This window comes from Pseudophryne corroboree, chromosome 5 (genome assembly GCF_028390025.1).
Source record: "Pseudophryne corroboree isolate aPseCor3 chromosome 5, aPseCor3.hap2, whole genome shotgun sequence".
Lineage (NCBI taxonomy): Eukaryota > Metazoa > Chordata > Amphibia > Anura > Myobatrachidae > Pseudophryne > Pseudophryne corroboree.
The window spans coordinates 80,585,015-80,598,602 of NC_086448.1; the positions used below are offsets into that span (position 1 = coordinate 80,585,015).

Sequence of the window (13,588 nt, forward strand, 5' to 3'; positions counted from 1 at the left end):
TAAAGTTGAGAGACAGAGATCACCGATCTAGGAGCCCACACCTCCCGCCCCTCAAGCGCATGCAATTCAGGGAGCCAGTCAGAGTACCACAGGGGAGTATCCGGGTCTAGGTCGTCATATCTCAGGAGGTCTCTCAGGGCCCTCCAAATCTTTAGGGCCTGAAAAATGATAGGGGGAAGAAACCTAGCTATGCTCCCACTCAGTAGCACCTGCATAGGAGAGAGGTAGGGAAAGTAACAACGGATAAACTCACAATGTAGAGAGTCGGTCTCAGAGTTTTGTGCCCATATAGTGATATGAGTCAGCTGAGCAGCGAAGTAATATATCTGAAAGTTAGGTAGAGCCAGGCCACCGTCAGATCTCTGTCTGGTAAGAGTATTTAACTGTATCCTAGGTCTTTTATTAGCCCAGATCAGTGAGGACAGAACGCTATTCAATTTTCTAAAGAATGTTGGATAGATATATACCGGGGATTGAAGAATAATATATAGGAGTTTAGGCAGTATAATCATTTTAATGAGATTAACCCTGCCAGAGACCGTTAGTGGAAGCTTACACCAAGTCTTAGATTTGCCCATGACCCACTGCATGGTCGGATCCAGATTCAGGGGGAGAAAATCAGAAGGGTCATTAGTTATTTGGATTCCAAGGTACTTAAACTGTACCGTCCAACACAGTGGTAGGGGGATTTTGGAAACAGTAGGAGGGGGGCCTATGACTGGCATAATGTATGATTTAGGCCAGTTAATTCTAAGGCCCGAGTGATCTCCAAATCTTTCTATCACACGCAGCAGGATGGGCATTGACCTGGTGTAATCCTGCAAAAACAGCAACATGTCATCGGCATAAAGAGCTATCCTATCCTCACGTGATCCTGTACATATTCCCACAATATCCGGGTGTGATCTAATCAAGCATGCCAGGGGCTCTATGGCCAAGGCAAACAGCGTAGGGGACAGGGGGCAACCCTGTCTAGTACCTCGGGTCAACTGAAAAGATGGGGATACATAACCGTTCACCAAGATCCTGGCACTCGGATGTTGATACAGTAGTTTAATCCATTTTATATAATTGGGTCCAAATCCCATACGAGCCAACACCTCCCACAAATAAGCCCACTCAATGCTGTCAAAGGCCTTGGCCGCGTCCAGCGAGACCACAGCCGAGTCAGAAGGGAGTCCGTGTGGGAGCTGTAAAATGGTATGCAATCTACGTAAATTAATAGACGTGGACTTTCCTGGCATGAAGCCAGTCTGATCCGGGTGAATGAGGGAGGTTATCACTGTGTTAAGCCGTATTGCCAGTATCTTTGCCAGGATCTTGGCGTCGGTGGGAATCAGGGATATCGGTCTATAGGAGTCCAGAGATTTGGGGTCTTTACCGGGTTTTGGGATCACTATTATAACTGCCTCTGACATGGAGGGGGGGAGATCGTTTCTGGCAAATATATCTAAATATAGGGCATGCAGCTTGGGGCCAAAAAAATCAATATGATTCTTATATACCTCGGAGGGAATTCCGTCGCATCCCGGAGCCTTGCCATTAGGGGACATACCAATGGCCGCAGTCACCTCCTCGAGCGTTAAAGGTGCCTCCAGCAACTCGCAGGCCTCAGAGGAGAGTGCAGGTAGCGGGACACCCCCCATGTAGCGTGAAAGATCAGAAGTAGAGCGCTGCAACTGAGAATTATAAACCTCAGAAAAGTAAGATCGGAATAACAGCGCAATGTCCGGTGTGGTGTCGACAAAGGAGCCATCCGCTCCGGACATCTGGGTGATCGTGGTCCCAGGGCGATCGTAATGTATAAGGCGGGCCAGAAGGCCCCCCGTCCTATCAGCCTGCATATATATATTAGTAGCTTTGAAAAGAAGGGAGCGAGAGTTTCTATCAGACAGGTGGGCCAACCAGACTGACTGAGCCACCAGCCATCGTGTCTTTGTCGCAGGGGCGTTGTCAGATAAATATTGGGACTCTAGGTCTCTAGCATCTTTTTCAAGGGCCTGTTCTCTCTCCCTAGAGGCCATTTTATGAGCCGCTATCCGTCCAATATATGAGCCTCTCAAGAACGCCTTAAACGAGTCCCAAACTACTGTACCCGGGGCAGACCCTATATTGTCGCCAAAGAACCCCTCCCATTGAGTCTCCAAGTCACCGCAGTCCCCCAGCTGGGTCAGCCAGGAGGGGTGCAATTTCCAATAGGAGTGCCCCCTCTGACTTTCCACAGCAAGAGTCATCATCAGAGGAGAGTGATCAGAGACCCCTCGAGCCTCGTAGTGGACGTCAATTATCCTAGGGACGAGGGTGGGGGACACCAGCATCAGGTCAATTCTGGAGAAGGAGCCATGAGTACTGGAGAAGCAGGAGAACTGACGAACCGCAGGATGACGAAGTCGCCATACATCTACCCATTGCAAACTATTTAAAAAATCCGCAAACTTGGTAGGACCACCTCCCGCCAGCGCAGCCGGTGGGGAGTGCCATCGGTCCATAGACAGATCCAGGACATTATTAAAATCCCCCAAGCATATCACTGGGGTATTAGGGGAGGGGGCTATGAAGGACGCAGCTTGTTGCAGCACATTGTATGAGAAAGGAGGGGGGACATACACTGCTAATATGTAATAGGGCTGGGAGTTCAGCTTGCACTCTATAAATACATATCTTCCATACGGGTCAGTTTTAATCGATATCAACTCGAATTGCACTGTCTTCTTAATCAAAACTGAGACCCCCCTAGAAAAGGAGGAGTGGGAGGCATGATATGCCCAGCCCACCCAGGCCCGTCGTAAGGACAGTAACCTCTGTCCCTCCAAGTGGGTCTCACTGAGGCATGCAATATCCGGGTCATATTTCTTAATCATATTTAGTATCAAAGAGCGTTTGATGTTGTTATTCAGACCTCGAACATTCCATGCCAGAATTTTCAGATTAATCATGACCCCCTATAAACTCTATACACCTCCCGGATGGACCTCTCCCAAAATACATTTTGAGTATAAGCATTATCAATACCCATAAAACATGACGTATATGAGCCCTGCGTTGTAAGCCACAGCATCTAAATATGAAACATCCTTGCCTCCGTAAATACTTGAATAAGAAAAATAACAAACTAAAGAAAAAAATAAAACCCCAAAAATAGTAAAAGGAAACGCAACTAGCAGCTTCCCAAATAACCATTCCCTCCCCGTATACCACCCCCAACTTCGGCATACTTATATCCCGAACAATCAGCTAGCTACCAAGCGCTAGGAAGGCTAGATTCTTAACTGAACCTCCAACCCTTCTCTAGCCAACGCCGCTTGGCCGTACAAGTCTTGAGCCACCAGTGCAAAGAGAGGGGGCTCCCTGAACCATGATCAAGCCTCCGGTGGATCAAACCCCGGGCTGTTTTCGTAGGAGATCACTCCGGAGCCAGTTGCCGAGCACCCGGTGCATATCTGTCCAGCCACTGGGCCGCCTCTCTGGGGGAGTTGAAAAACTTGGTCTCCCCATCCGCCACAACTCGGAGCCTTGAGGGAAACAGCATAGAGTATGAAATGTTGAGGTCTCGCAGCCGTCTTTTGATGGGCATAAACTGGGCACGGTCCTTCTGGACGTCAGCGGCAAAGTCCGGGAAGGCCGAAACCCCAACTCCATTGCGGATCAGCGGGCCCTTCGTGCGACCTAAACGGAGAACCGAGTCACGGTCTTTATAGTGCAGGAATTTAGCGATGAAGGTGCGAGGAGGGGCACCTGGGGGTAAAGGCCGAGATGGTATCCTATGTGCACGCTCCACCGTAAAATGGGCCGTAAAGGACTCAGCGCCATATAGTTCTTTAAGCCAGGATTCGAGGAAATCCTCCGGCTGCGGACCCTCTTCTTTTTCAGGCAGGCCTACGAATCTGACGTTGTTCCTACGCAGCCGTCCCTCCATGTCTAGGAGCTTGGTTTGAAGTGAGGAGACCTGCTGGGTCACCCCGGATACAGATTGCTTAAGGGGACCACATAAATCTTCCAGGTTGGAGACCCGTGTCTCCGCCTCACCCACTCTCTCTCGGATACGCTGTACATCTTGGCGGAGCAAGGAGAGATCGCACTGCACCTTTTCCATCTTATCGGAGAGACGCTGTTCACTGCCGGCTATAGCCTCCAGCACTTGTTGAATAGACGGGGCCCCCACCACTTCCGGGGAATCAACCGCTGTCTCAGGAGGGAAGGTCGAGTGTGTTGGAGAGGCTTCTTGAGAAGGAGCCGGTGCAGCCCTAGGGTTGGGTTGCCTGGTAAATTTTTCAAGTTTGGCCGCGGCCGCACTCCGGCCGCCCCCCACCATGCTGAGCAGGAGCAGTCACACACTTCCCAGATTAAGGCTATAGTATAGGGTTGTGGCTAGATGACGGACGCAGCCAGGCCGCGTATAATCAGTGGCGGGAATCAGCCGCGTACAGTCAATATGTCAGAATAGTAAAATAGGATGATGGTACGTAGTACACTGTGAGAAATTGGTGCAGCACAGCAGTGTAGGCAGATCTGATTTAAGTGCAGTTCCAGTATGTTATATTGGAAGGGCAGTGCACAATAAATAGCTGAGTTTGTCTCCAGTCTCAGGTAGGTATTAGCATAGTCATTAGGAGAGTAGTAGTAGAAGAAATCAGTGTGCATTAAAGGATCCTGTCAGGAATGGGAGAGAGCAGCATGCAGAAAGGTCTCAGAATGCAGGGACAGTTCGCAGGGCATATGAGAATATGTGAATCCCATCAGGTGATTTTACATGTGACCATGCGTGGGCAGCAGCCTATAATCAGCTTCTAAGATGGCCGCCGTGCCTCTTCCCCTTCCCCAGGAGTACCTTAATCTTTTCCAGCTACCAGGGCCCCAGATCACGGCCCGACAGGCAGAGGAGATGTTATCCCCTGTTTCCAGACTCTCAGCGGCTTCCGGCAGCAGCAGCAACCCGCCGTTCGAGCTGCGGGCGACTCGCGGTCCGGGTCGCCGAAAATCGAGGCCGGGGATCCGGAGGAGGTGCAGGCCGCAGGGCTGGAAGTCGGGAAATGCCGCTCCACGAGTCCCGGAGAGTGCGCGATGAGGTGCCCGCCGGTGCCCACAGCCTGTGGTGATAGATTCCGGCCGGGCAGAGACACCAGAGGGGGTCAGGATTGATTGCAGGAGTTAATGGCCAGGGAGCTCCCGAACTCTGCTGCCTACTCCTCAGCCGTCGTAGCCACGCCCCCCATAGTATTTTATTTTACCACAGAAGTGTCATCAATATGCCTCCGTTCTTATTAAGGAGAATATATAAGATATTTTGGGCCGTATTGCACATCAGAGAGATGCAAATGCATTTATTTATTTTCTTGCATGCAGGGAAAATACTTAATGCGTTTGCATGTAATGCACAAATACTGGGCAGCTTTGTTCTTACACTGACATTTTGAATTGCACTCGGACACGCCCCTTCCCAACTAGGGTCATATTTATTAACACTAATGTGTGGGCAATCATTCTAAAACAGATGGAAAAATGAAGTACCCCCTAAATATAATAAGGGGTGACCGCTGTGATCCTTTAGTTTTTGTTTGCAAAAGCAACCCCCATAGGTTTCTGTAGAACCTTCGAAAAACTGAAAAAGTACTAAGGCCCTCATTCCGAGTTGTTCACTCGCTAGCTGCTTTCAGCAGCATTGCACACGCTGAGCCGCCGCCCTCTGGGAGTGTATCTTAGCTTAGCAGAATTGCGTACGAAAGATTAGCAGAATTGAGAATAGAAATTTCTGAGCAGTTTCTGAGTAGCTCCAGACTTACTCACAGATTGCGATCAGCTCAGTCCGTTTCGTTCCTGGTTTGACGTCACAAACACGCCCTGCGTTCGCCCAGGCACTCCCCCGTTTCTTCAGACACTCCCGCGTTTTTCCCAGAAACGCCAGCCTTTTTTTCGCACACTCCCAGAAAACGGCCAGTTTCCTCCCAGAAACATCCACTTCCTGTCAATCACAGTACGATCACCAGAACGATGAAAAATCCTCGTAATGCCGTAAGTAAAATACCTAACTTTTGTGTAAAATAACTAAGCGCATGCGTTCTGCGAACCTTGCGCATGCGCAGTAAGCGACTAATCGCAATATAGCGAAACTCGGCAACGAGTGAAAAACTCGGAATGACCCCCTTAGGGCTCTGGCACTTGGGCCAGATATCTTTTTCTATATTTAGAAGGCATGAGTCTTTGTAACCTATGGGTTCGTTATACAGGAGAGGGATACCAAGGATCCCTCTTTGATGTTGTCCTCTTGAACATGCTGGGCACCAAACCTAGAATTAGAGTGATAGTATTAGAGATCTCTTTACTATTAAAACCTGATATGCGGCAATAAAAAAATGATGATTGTCTGGGCTAAAAGAGAAATTTTAATAAATCTGTGAGCTCATTTTAAATTTGTCCAGTACAGTGCAACTTGGCTTCCCAGGGTTCATACCTGTTCCTTTTTTTGCTTTGTTCTTGACTACATGAAGTACCTTCTGATGAATTATATCCATGTATTTTTTTGTGCATCATGAAAACGGGCAAAATTGACAGTGTGGCCTAGATACTAACACTAGCAGGGTGTATCTAACAGCAGCCTCTCCTGCAGTTTCTTCTGGGTGGGATATACTAAAGTAAAAATGCGGTAAAACCCCCGAAAACGGGGGTTTTACCGCACTTTCAAATGTACTAAGACCCTACTGCCGATTTTTCGCCGTCCGGATGGCGATACCCTATAGAAGCCTATGGGCTTCTTATCGCCTACCGCCGCAACCCGCTGCAGACGCCTCCCCCCCCCCTCCCCCCCTGGCATACTTTCCTCCAGGCAGCCCTGGTACCGGAAGGTAATCTCCTCCCCCTAGCAATGCAGCCGGAGGTCCTTCTGGCTGCAGGGGGGAGGAGGAGGCGCCAGAGGCAGCCTGCTGCTGCTTCCCGGCGTGTAGGCAGTGTGGAGACCCCTGGGAGGTGACGGAGACCCCCCGCAGACCACCTCACGGGTATCGCGGGGGGCCTCCGTCACCGCATTGCGATATTGATCGCATATGTTAGTACATATGCGATCAACATCGCTGCGATAAGCGGCGAGGGGCGGCGATGTATCTTAATACATCCCACCCTCTGTCTTTTAGGGGTAATTCAGACCTGATAGCTGCTGTGCGTTTTCGCACAGCGAGCGAACAGATCTGAACTGCGTATGCACTGCAATCCGCAGGTGCGACGGATGGCTGCAAAGTGGATCGCCAGTCAGCGATGGGTTTGTGTGATCCATTCGCACAGGCATTCGCAAGGATATTGACAGGAAGAGGGTGTTTGTGGGTGGCAACTGACGTTTTCAGGGAGTGTCTGGAAAAATGCAGGCGTATCCAAGCGTTTGAAGGGAGGGTGTCTGACGTCAAATCTGGTCCTAAGCAGGCTGATGTGATCGCAGCGGCTGAGTAAGTCCTGGGCTGCGCAGAGACTGCACTAAATCAGTTTGTACAGCTCTGCTACACATGCGTTCGCACACTTGCACAGCGAAAATACATTCCCCATGTAGGTGGCGACTATCTGATCGCAGGGCTGCAAAAATCGCTGCTTAGCGATCAGGTCTGAATTACCCCCTTTAAGGTTTTGTGGTTGCAGTCATCGGTCTATGCCATACAGCACCAAATCCAGTGCGCGAATAGCGGGAGTAACTTTTAACGTTACTTAGTACATACTGTATTGCTATTCATCACATGACCGACGATTGCCGTCCGTAAGTGGAAGATACGCTGTACTTTCTGTAGTGAATCTAGCATATGACAGGATAGAGGTTATAAATGCAAAATACTGTAGATCTATAACCCTTAAAAAAGAGCAAAAGGCAGACTTTAAACATGCATTACTGGTTAATGTTTAAATGCTAAAATGACATAATAACGGTGTTCAGTGAGTATTTTCTCACCAAGGACTATCTAGACTGCGCAGTACAGTATGTACTATAACCTTCTTACAGGCAGTTACCCAGCAGCAGTGTTCTTGGAAATTCAATTTAAATGGTGGCAACTATGCATTATCTTCCCTTATCAGACACTCCAAGCAGCCTAAGGGGTCATTAGAAGAAATTTTAAGAACTGTAATTATGGAGCCAAAAGTATGAGCTATTATACAGATTCTAATCATTTTTATAGCCAAAACTCTGGAGTAAAAAGTCTATGGCAGGTGAGGCACTGCCATTCTTTTCCGCACCTCTCTGATCAAAACTCAGCAAATTTCCAGGAGTTTATACTGCTGCACCTGTGAATAATGCCCACGTGTATATTATACTGCTGCACCTGTGTATAATGCCCACAGGTATATACTGCTGCACCTGTGTATAATGCCCACATGCACCATTTGTCTCATATATTGCATGTAAATCTGGCTCTGGTGCTAGACAGTGCCTCCTGAGCCATTTAGCTCACCGCACGTCCCTGATTTACAGACCAGCTTCCTGCTACACACTTATATGTCATCTGAATGTCTAGGTCAGGGGTGCTCAACCTGTGAGCCTCCAGCTGTTGTGGAACTACACATCCCAGCATGCTCTGCCACAGTGTTTGCATTCCCTAATAGCAAATAGCTGGAGGGCTGCATGTTGAGCAGTCCTTACAAAGCCCAGAGCCTGGCTGTCATCATATGTGCATCAGTGCAGGCAGATCTGAAGATATGTTTAATAGTAGTTTGCCCCTGGACGTGGCCGTTGTGCAATATATCGTTCAGTGTGTACGGCTCACAGACATATTGTGCAGTCTGCCACGATCCAGGATTGTCTAGTTTGTACCCAGCTTTAGATAATGGCCTGCCTTGTTTACAGGACAACCTCATTGTGTCGACTGTTACATTACATTTGGAGTTACATCCACTTAGCTATGATATGGTAATTCAGTTTTATGTACAGGTGCTTTTTTTTTTAGATACATTTGAGATAACGTGCAATGTACACCGGAAAGTTTGGATGGCATCAGTGCGCCTGGAGGGCTGTATTAGTGCGGTTTCAGGAGGTGCAACTTTTTCTCACTCCAGTCTGATTCCAGCTATCGTTTAGTACAGGGGTTGGGAACCTCCGGCCCGCGGGCCGTATAAGGCCGCAAAGCCATTTGTTCCGGCCTACCCGCTACTATGTGTCAGCGAGACATGCCGCCCCTCAGTACAGCGTCGGTGTGTCTCAGCTGTCAGGGCAGGGAGGAGAGTGCAGCTTTGTCTGGCGGCAGTGGCGGGTAAGACCTCAAACCAGCCGCCGGTTCCTGAGCCAATCAGAGCTCACGGACCAGCAGCCAATCAGGAGCCGCCGCTGCTGGTCCGCGAGCTCTGATTGGCTCTGGAACCGGCGGCTGGTTTGAGGTCCTACATACCGCCGCCGCCCGACATAGCTGAGCTCTCCTCCCTTCCCTGACCCCTGACAGCTGAGACACGCCACCGCCGGACGGAACACTAAGGGGCAGGAGAGGCGCATGCTACGCTCTCCTCCCCTCCCCTGACACACAGCAGCAGCGGTGGGGTGTGGGGCATGTGTGCGGCAATGTGTATCTGGCACTGTGGGGCAGTGTGTATCTGGCACTGTGGGGCAGTGTGTATCTGTCATTGTGGGGCAATGTGTATCTGTCATTGTGGGGCAATGTGTATCTGCCACTGAGGGGCATTTGTATATCTGCCACTGAGGGGCATTTGTATATCTGCCACTGAGGGGCATTTGTATATCTGCCACTGAGGGGCATTTGTATATCTGCCACTGTGGGGCATTTGTGTTTCTGGCACTGTGCGGCATTTGTGTATCTGGCACTGTGGCGGCATATGTGTATCTGGCACTGCACTGGCATATGTGTATCTGGCACTGCACTATTGGGGGCATATGTGTATCACGTCCCATTTTAATTGGCCACACCCAGCACCCAGTACCATTAAGGGGCATAACTACTGGGGGCATAACTCCTGGGGGCAGGGTCATTTTTAAGTTGATAATTTTTGTATGGCCCCCGAAGGATTTTATGAATATCCAAATGGCCCTTGGTAGAAAAAAGGTTCCCCACCCCTGGTTTAGTAGAACCTACAAAATAATTTCATATGGTCTGTCCATACTGACTTCTCAGAACACTTGCAGAGGGAGCCGGGGTGCGCACTCCAACAGCTCCCACTGTCAGGGAGAAGGGACAGACCTAGGAGAGGAGGACCAGCTGCCGGCAATTGGGGAAGTCAGGGGGGTGAGGGCAGGACAAGCAGCTGCAGCACTGTGTGGATCGGAGCAGTGAAAACATGGTGGCAATGCTCGACAGAGCGTGCGGAGGAGGGGGGGCAGACCAAGTTGACGGGTTCTTTATATTTCCCTATATAATCAAATCAACAGCTGATAAAAATGATGGGGTCTATGTACTAAGACTGGGAGAGAGATATAGTACCAGCCAATCAGCTTCTAACTGCCATGTTACAGGCTGGGTTTGAAAAGTGACATTTAGGAGCTGATTGGCTGGTACTTTATCTCCATCCACTTTATCACTCTTCATGGCTTAGTACATAGGGGGTAGATGTATTAATCGGCGTTATGTGCACTGATACCACCTCTCCCCCATATATGACTATGCCGGTGTGCGGTACATGACAGAGGCACTCTACACGATAGCACACCGCTATGCAGGGCAATGTAAAAACGGGCAGTAGCACTGACCATTCTGATACACGCAGCTATCGATTTTGACAGCTGCTGGTGTCGTTGCCCCTGGCTGCAGCGGCTGCCAGCTCTGCGCGACGTGGGAGATCCCGCGAGAGCAGCGAGATCCCGTGCATGCCCAGAGGGGCCGCCAGGGGAGAGACACAGCGCATCAGTAATAAGCTGTTGCGCTGTGGGGCACTGACAGCGATTGCTGGAGGGGGGGGGCATTTTCACTCCCCCGCTTCTGCGTGAGAGATGTTCATACATCTCGGCGCTGCTTCTTCCTGCTTCACCTCGGTAAAGAGGCGGAGCAGGAAGCGTTATCGTGCAGGTTTAATACATTTACCCCATAGATCCCTATGGGGTATATTAGTAAGCCTTAGATGGAGATAAAGTGGACGGAGATAAAGTACCAGCTAATCAGCTCTTAAGTGCCGTGTCACAGGCTGTGTTTGAAAAATAACAGTTAGGAGCTGATTGGATGGTAATTTATCTCTGTTCACCTTATCTCCATCCAAGGCTTAGTAAATAGATCATCATTACGTATCGATAGTTGGTCTGACCTCTGACCCTCCCACCACTGTCCGAGATTCAGAGGAGAGAGTGAGGTAATAGAGAGAGACAGTGGGGGAAGGAGGAGGACTGGTGGGGAGAAAGTGTTGTGATGGTGAGTAGAGAGAAAAGAGGGGAGAGTGAAAGGGGAGATAGAGGTGGGGAGAAAGTGCTGGGGGGAGAGTAAGCGGTAGGGGGTGGAGACCGAGAAAAAAAAAAAAACATAAAAGCTGAGCAACACCAGGCATTACAGCTATTATAATATACAAATTATAGTGAGAATCTAATTGGTTGCCATCGGTAACACCTCTACTTTATCTTTTTAAAAGGTTAGTAAGCTTTAGTAATCTAACTCAGTGTTCAAAGCGGCCATTTTGCACTTCATAATTGACCTCCATGGTGCACTACAGTTCTTAGAGTGCAAATAAAAGTAATTTTGCATCGGATGCATGTGCTTTATTGATCCTGGTTTACTGCCAAATTCTATTTTCTACTCTTACAAATGAATCTGGACTGGGTATCTTAAAAGTCTAGTTCTAGAAATCTGTTCTATGACATATTAAACTTTCCTCAGAAACGAGTAGGTATGTAGAGGAAGCATTACCTAATATATGGTGTAGTATGGTTTGCCCAGTGTCGGGGTCCCGGCGACCAGCATACCGGCGCCGGAATCCCGACCGCCGGCATACCGACAGCTGGGCGACCGCAAATGAGCCCCTTGCGGGCAAGACGCGCGCCACGCTATCTATTCTCCCTCCATGGGGGTCGTGGACCCCCAAGAGGGAGAAAAGATGTCGGTATGCCGGCAGTTGGGATTCCGGCGCCAGTATGGTGGATGTCGGGAGCCCGGCCGCCGGCAACCTGAAGACCACCCCCTAATATACAGTATATACCTTAAATATGTATCTATAATAATTGTGGAGAAGGAGAAAAAATACAGAAGACTCTTGTGTGGGTGCACTCTTTTTTATATGTTTGTTAATATGAAAATATTAAAACATAACTTTTATTTGCTAATTATTCTTAAGAAAAAATCCACACTTGTATAGTTCACCACAATTATTTCATAACATTCTATGTTACTACATACAAATATGATTCAGCCCACCAGCATCTCTAGAGGATGCCATATCTATTGATGTGGCTGATCAAACTTAACAGGTTGGGATATATGTAGGCCACAACCAAGGTTAAAATATTTAAGGAAAATTGGGAATGTTCTGGTTAGTCTATATTATTAGACTTTAGGAGGGATGTAGACACTGTTGCTCTACATCCTGTTCCTATCCAACCAGCACAAGCTCTGCTTGTATTAATGGGACCTCAAGGGGTCAGACCTCAAGGGGTCAATATACTGAAATGTTATGAGTATAGATCCTTATTGGTATTGGACCAATTCCAATCTAAAACATATCAGGGAAGACGGTACTTAGAAAAGGTGAAATAACTAGGAAAGATAAGAAAAAGAGATGATTGAAGGAGAAAATGGTGATCCTGCTGTTGGCTTAGAGTCGAGAAGGTCATGAATTACAACACCGGGTATTCTCTGGGGGTCACCCTCACAGGTACTGACCCAGCCCACCACCGTTTTGCTTCCAAGATCGGACGAGATCGGGCTCTGTCAGTGGGGTATGGTAGTAATTTCTCGGGCCTGCTTATAGCCGACTCACCAATGAGAGTGCACCTAAAATAAGGGAAGGGAAGAGGTATATTGTAGGTAGAGACAGAGAGAAATGGGCGGATCTGCTGTCTATGTTAGGCACAGGATAAACCTGTGGATCATGGATGAGAGTCCGCAGATGTATAGAGAGGAAAGGGAGGAATGGAACAAAGAGAGAGGGAAGAGAGAAGAGAATAATTGTGTAAGGCTGCCCCGGCTCCACAATGCATGCTCAGTGGAAGCCTTTAGTTGCACCATTGTGCACCATTGAAATTTGCTGTATGCCCTACGGCATGTGCAGTTTCTCTGTCTGAGTATGGCCTTTGGATATAGCCACTTTCATCGACATGCCTGTGTCAGCAACACCACTCCTAGGGATTGCCGCTAAAATCCCCAGGCCCCACGTACATATTTTTACTACCTCTCTGTGTGACTCAAATAATCTCATATCATCACCTCTGAATCAGGCCATTAGTGTTTAGACATCTGTGTATTTAGCGTTTTATGCTAAGTGTGCATTTTGTTAACAGATGCGTCCAGATGCACAAATGTTGCAATTGTCAACTCAAGAGCTTGCACCCGTTTATCTAAATGGACAATGTACATCTTGTAACTAAAGGCCCCCAAACATTACCGACATATTGCAGTAATGTCCAAATCCCCCAACAGCCAGGTCAGGGAATTAGGAATATTAAACAAGTTTAAAAATCACAATTCCCCCAGTCCAGACAAAA

General features: G+C 48.5%; 1 protein-coding gene and 1 pseudogene across 2 annotated transcripts in view; one reads left to right on the forward strand and one right to left on the reverse strand.

The window, feature by feature from the left end:
* The window catches only part of PPP1R9A (protein phosphatase 1 regulatory subunit 9A), a 367,558-nt gene that overhangs the window by 8,300 nt on the left and 345,670 nt on the right, over positions 1-13,588 (forward strand). The gene's annotated exons all lie outside the window — the stretch shown is intronic.
* LOC134930217 (5S ribosomal RNA) lies at positions 12,719-12,837 on the reverse strand (annotated as a pseudogene).